The sequence below is a fragment of the Mandrillus leucophaeus genome, unplaced genomic scaffold (genome assembly GCF_000951045.1).
Source record: "Mandrillus leucophaeus isolate KB7577 unplaced genomic scaffold, Mleu.le_1.0 Scaffold436, whole genome shotgun sequence".
NCBI classification, from domain to species: Eukaryota; Metazoa; Chordata; class Mammalia; order Primates; family Cercopithecidae; genus Mandrillus; species Mandrillus leucophaeus.
Window position 1 is genome coordinate 2,270,987 of NW_012104654.1, and position 6,805 is coordinate 2,277,791.

At 40.5% G+C, this 6,805-nt stretch overlaps 1 protein-coding gene across 1 annotated transcript in view; it reads right to left on the bottom strand.

The window, feature by feature from the left end:
• LOC105549404 overlaps positions 1-6,805 on the bottom strand; it is an 11,246-nt gene that overhangs the window by 1,126 nt on the left and 3,315 nt on the right. The window lies entirely within an intron of this gene.

Genomic DNA, 6,805 nt, shown 5'->3' on the forward strand with positions numbered 1-6,805 from the left:
TCTCCTCCAGAGATTGTATCTTGTGTGTTCATTGTTCTCAAAAACATGAAAATAAATAGTGTTTTATATTGTGATCTGTAGGATAATAGCATGCTTTTATATTGCTGCCCAGAATTTAATGCTGCAATATTTATTTATTTATTTGTGAGACAGAGTCTTGCTCTGTCACCCAGGCTGGAGTGTGGTGGCGCAGTCTCGGCTCACTGCAACTCTGCCTCCTGGGTTCAAGTGATTCTCCCGTTTCAGCTTCCCAAGTAACTGGGACTACAGGTGTGCCACCATGCTAAGCTAATTTTTGTATTTAGTAGAGATGGGGTTTCACCATGTTGGCCAGGTTGGTCTCGAACTCCTGACCTCAAGTGATCCGCCTGCCTCGGCCTCCGAAAGTGCTGGGATTACAGGCGTGAGCCACCGTGCCCAGCCTCCAAAATTTATTTTAAAAAATTATCTCTAACATTGAATTAGTACATTATTCTTTGAAGATAAACTGATCTACATGGTACTACTCAAGGTGCACTTCGGACACTAGAGGGCACTGGTATTTTTCCCAAGAGAAAAGAAAAAAGCATACAGCCTGTCAACTTGGTTTTTGAGGTGGCTTAAGGGGTATTGGCAGCCAACCTCCATTTATTCCTGTAGAACTGTTTAGAGAGGTATCTGAGCTTTTTGAAGGGGGCCTGCCCCTCCACACCTGTGGGTATTTCTCAGGTGGAGACGAGAGACTGAGAAAAGAAATAAAACACAGAGACAAAGTATATAGAAAGAACAGTGGGCCCAAGAGACTGGTGCTCAACGTGCAAGGACCTGCACCGGCGCTGGTCTCTGAGTTCCCTCAGTATTTATTGATGACTATTTTTACTATCTTGGTGAGGGGAGTGTGGCAGAAAAACAGGGTGATGGTGGGGAGAAGGTCAGCAGGGAAATGTGAGCAAAGGAATCTGTATCATGAATAAGTTCCAGGGAAGGCACTGTGCCTGGATGTGCACATAGGCTAGATTTATGTTTCACTTTACACAAACATCTCAGTGTAGCAAGGAGTAACAGAGAAGTATTGCTGCCAGCATATCTTGCTTCCAGCCTATCTGAGATAGGCGATTTTCTCCTATCTCAGAATAGAATGAATGGTCAGCTTTACACCAAGACATTCCATTCCCAGGGACAAGCAGGACACAGAAACCTTCTTCTTATCTCAACTGCAAAGAGGCCTCCTTCTTTCACTACTCCTCCTCAGCACAGACCCTTCACGGGTGTCGGGCTGGGGGATGTAAGGTCCTTCCTTTCCCATGAGGCCGTATCTCAGGCTATCTCAGTTGGGAGAAACCTTGGACAATACCCAGGCTTTCTTGGGCAGAGGTCCCTGCAGCTTTCTGCAGTGCACTGTGTCCCTGGTTAATACAGAATGGAGAACGGTGATGACTTTTACCAGGCATACTGCCTGCAAACATATTGTTAATAAGGCACATCCTGCACAGCCCTAAATCCATTAAATGTTGATTCAATACAGCACATGTTCCTGTGAGCACAGGGTTGGGGTAAAGTTACAGATTAACAGCATCTCAAAGCAGAACAATTTTTCTTAGTACAGATCAAAATGGAGTTTCTTATGACTTCCATTTCTGCATAGACACAGGAATAATCTTATCTTTCTTTCTTTTCCCCACACTTTTAATTTTCATCTTGAATCTGATGCCCTAAGACACCTGAGACTGTAGTTACTTTATATTATATCAGGTTCACATTTCTTATTACCCCTTGCTCACTACCACAAGTAAGCGTTCATATCCATACTGGTTCCATAAACAATGTAGGGCAGCCATAAAAATATGTCAAATATAGTACAATAAAGACATTCACTATCATTGAGAAAAATACCGTTAAAAAGTGAATAGCTATAGGATGTTATATAGAACCAAGGCAAATTTAATCATAAAACATGTTATATCAAATCCTAAACACTTGCTAGAGATGGCGGCAAACTTGGCTTTAAGCCAATGTAGTAGTAAAGGTGGTAGTTACTGGAGTCTCAGCATCTAAAACAGTGTTTCCTAAGCCAGTTATGGAGGAGTTCATTTTTCACTGAAAAATTTGGCCGAGTGCAGTGGCTCAAGTCTGTAATCTCAGCACTTTGGGAGGCCAAGGCAGGAGGATTGCTTGAGGCTAGGAGTTTTTAACCAGCCTAGGCAACATAAGGAGACCCTCTTTATACAAAACAAACAAACAAACAAAAATTAGGCAAGATTGCGCCTATAGTTCTAGCTACCTGGGAGGCTGAAGTGGGAGGATCACTTGAGCCCAAGAATTCAAGGCTGCAGGCTCCAGTAAGCTATAATTGCACCACTGCACTCTAACTGGGGCAACCAAGTGAGACCCTATCTCTTAAAAAAGTTATTTTTCAGATCCCTAGGATCGACATTAAAATATTGCTATAAATATGCATAAAACTAGATATATGCTTCTTATGCTGACAGCTCTTATACAACTGTAAAATACAAAAATTTATAGATAAAATGACTGGAAAGAAAAGTAGAAAACAACACATTACCATTAATATCACTTAAATATAACAAATAACATTTAGCTGAAATTACTTTTTGAAATGTGAAGATGAAGCTCACTGGTTATGTGCACGTTCTTTTTTTTTTTTTTTTTTTTTTAGACAGAGTCTTGCTCTGTTGCCCAGGCTGGAGTGCAGTGGCGCCATCTCTGCTCACTGCAAACTCCACCTCTCAGGTTCACGCCATTCTCCTGCCTTAGCCTCCTGAGTAGCTGGGACTAGAGGCGTAAGCCACCACGCCCACTAATTTTGTTTTGTACTTTTAGCAGAGACGGGGTTTCACCGTGTGAGTTAGGATGATCTCAATCTCCTGACCTCGTGATCCACTAGCCTTGGCCTCCCAAAGTGCTGGGATTATAGGCGTGAGCCACCATGGCCAGCCACGTGCACGTTCTTTTTTACATAGCTAGCCTATTTTACTGGATGACATATGATGGTTCATTTAGCCCAGCACTCTTCTCTATTTTGTTAATATTGTATATGTTGACATCATTTGTCTTTCATATAGCTGGTAAAAGAATCTGAGTATTTTAATAGTCTGGCCCCAAATACTGTTATAAACACAAATGGAAACATGGGCCATGGAATTTCTGTAAGCATTTGGTTTTGAGACACTCATCCAGATAACGGGATTCTCATAAATATTCTAATGTGGTTGTATTTTCATTTTGATTATCTAAAAAAGGGTGAGGTGGAATGAATAGAGCTTGGTCATTGATTGTCCATGAAGATTAGGAGAGAGAGAACAGCAAAAGGGACTTCTGAATTTGGAGTTTGGGAGACCAGGTGCAGTTCAACAAGGAAGGAATATACATAGAGTCACAGATTTGATGGCCAAGATCATGGGTTAAGTTTAAGGTTTGTTAACCTTGCGATGCCATGGGACAGCAAGATGATGTCCAGGAGGCAGTTGGCCTCATCTGCAGTTCAGAAAGGGTGGACTGGAGAAAGAAATTCGGGAATCTTTAGCATGTGTTGGTAACAGTTGAAGACAGAGTATATATTATCTAGGACTTCAAAGTAAGGAGAAAAGTCAACCTCAGTGAGAACTCTGAGGGACACTTACATCTTAAAGGTCACGTAGAGGAAAAGGAGCCCCCACAAAGAGAATGAGAAGGAGAGTCTGGGGGTTAACAAAGAATCAGCAGAGCCTAATGTCATAGAAGCCAATAGACAAGAAAGTTTTCAAAAAAGAAGGAGTGTTTCAGAGAGATTAAAAAAAAAAAAGACAGGGTCTGAAAATAATTTTTGCAAAAGGAGGACATCTTGAATGCACTTTTAGTAAAAAGGTTCTATGAGGATGAAGAAGATAGAAGTGGAATGGTTCTGTGAGGATCAGAAGATAGAAGCCATACTACAGGGGACTGAAGCATGAATGGGGGGTATGGAAAGAGAGACAAGAAAACCTGTTCAAGAAGGTTGATTGTAAAGTAAAGAAAAATACTTTTTTATTTTTGATACGGAATCTGGCTCTGTCACCCAGGCTGGAGTGCAGTGGCACGATCTTGGCTCACTGCAACCTCCACCTCCAGGGTTCAAGTGATTCTCCTGCCTCAGTCTCCCGAGCAGCTGGGATTACAGGCATGGGCCACCATCCCTGGCTAATTTTTGTATTTTTAGTAGAGATGAGGTTTCACCATATTGGCCAGGCTGGTCTCGAACTCCTGACCTCAAGTGATCTGCCCGCCTTGGCATTCCAAAGTGTTGAGATTACAGGCGTGAGCCACCACGCCCGGTGGAAAATTGCTTTTAGAAGTCTTAGTCAACATACTATTGATGCCTACATATTTTAAAAAATCATTTGTATTGCTTCCATGTCAGTTGTGTTGGTTAGAATGGATTTGATTACATTGCTTTCGTGTCATTTGTGTTGGTTTGTATTGGATGTTTCCTTTTTGTTTCTTTAATGTATAAATGGCTGTGATAAATGTCTTTATCTTACTTTTCTAAAACACAGATCAATTCTTTGGGCCAGATTGCTAGAATGGGGATTACTGGATCATGAAGTATAAATATTTTTAAGGTGCTTAAATCCACCAAATCATTTTCTAGAGGGGAATATACCAATTTATATTTTCACACGCAGTGTAAGAGAGTGCATTTTATTGCATCCTAGCTGGAACTGAGTTTCATAATTTTTACAAACATGTCTGCATCCCTACTAAAAGGAGTTGGTGCTCCTTTGAGAGCTGATTGATTCTAGGCCTGGGGCAGGGAAAGTTCAAGATGGGTCTGCTGGGTCAAAAAGTAAGGAAGTGCTCTCAACAAATTAGGTATAGCAAGAATATGCCTCAACACAATAAAAGTTATATATGACAAACCAACAGTTAACATCATTTCAACAGTAAAAAAGAGCTTTTCCTCTACGGTCAGGAACACAACCAGGACATGCACTCTTGCCACTTCTATTTAACATAGTACTAGAAGTCCTAGTCAGGGCAATTAGGCAAGAGAATGAAATAAAAGGCATCCAAATTGAAAAGGAAGAAATTAAATTGTACCTGTTTGCCAATGACATGATTTTCTTTTCTTTTTTTTTTTTTTTGACAGAGTCTTACTCTGTCACCCAGGCTGGAGTGAAGCAGTGAGATCTCGGCTGACTGCAACCTCTGCCTCAGCCTCCTGAGTAGCTGGGACTACAGGCACGCAGCACCATGCCCAGCGAATTTTTGTATTTTTAATAGAGACGGGGTTTCAGCATGTTGGCCAGGCTGGTCTCGAACTCCTGACCTCATGATCTGCCCACCTCGGCCTCCCAAAGTGCTGGCATTACAGGCGTGAGCCACCACGCCTGGCAGATGACATGATCTTATACAGAAAAACTCTAAAGATTGCACCAAAAAACTATTAGAATTAATAAAGAAATTTAGTAATGTTGTAGGATATAAAACCAGTATACAAGAATGAGTAGTGTTTCCAAACATTAACAGTGAACTATCTGAAAGAGAAATCCATAAAACAATCCTATTTGCAATAGCTACAAAAATATATTAAAATACTTAGAAATAAATACGGGCTGGGTACGGTGGCTCACGCCTGTAATCCCAGCACTTTGGGAGGCCAAGGTGGGCGAAGCATGAGGTCAGGAGTTTGAGAGCAGCCTGGCCAACATGGTGAAACCCTGTCTCTACTAAAAATACAAAATAAATTAGCTGGGCGTAGTGGCAGGCGCTTGCAATCCCAGCTACTCAGGAGGCCGAGGCAGGAGAATCGCTTGAACCCGGAAGGCGGAGGTTGCAGTGAGCCAAGATGGCACCACTGCACTCCAGCCCAGGCGACAGACAGAGTGAGACTCCATCTCAAAAAAAAAAAAAAAAAAGAAAAAAAGAAATAAGTTAACATAAGTAAAAGACTCTCGCACACTGAAACCTATAAAACATTGATGAAAGAAACTGAAGACGACAGAAATAAATAAAAAGACATCTCATGTTTATGGGTTGAAAGAATATTGTTAAAATGCCCAAAGTGATTCACAGATTCAATGCAATCCCTATAAAAATTCCAATGACATTTTTCACACAGCTAGAAAAAAACCCTGTAAAATTCCTATGGAATGACAAAAGAGGATGAATAGCTAAAGAAATCTTGAGCAAAAAGAACAAAGCTAGAAGCATCATACTGCTTGATCTCAAAATATACCACAAAGCTACAGTAATCAGAACAGCATGATACTGGCAGAGAAACAGAAAAACCAACTGAACAGAATAAAGAGTCCATCAGTTAATAAATAGGATTGCTAATTTTTAAAAAAGATTAAAAAGTAAAAAACAGAATAAAGAGTCCAGAAAAAAAATCTACCCATTTACAGTCAGTTGTTCAGTAAGGGACCAAGAATACACAATAGGGAAAGGATATTCTCCTCAATAAGTAGTAATGGGGAAATGGGATATCCATATTCAGGAGAATGAAATTAGAGGCTTATCTCATATCATATGTAATAATCAACTCAAGTAAATTGAAGACTTATGTGTACGACCTGAAACGGTAAAACTACTAGAAAAAAAGGAGGGGGAAAGCTCCATGACATTGGTCTGAGTAGTGATTTTTTAGATATGACCCCAAAAGCGCAGGCTACAAAAGCCAAATCGACAAATGAGATTACATAAAACTGAAAACTTTCTATAGAGCAAGGGTTACAATCAACAGATTGAAGAGACAACAGAGAGAACAGGAGCAAATATTTGCCAGCCATACATCTGATAAAGGGATAATATCCAAAATATATAAGGAACTCAAACAACTCAATAGTAA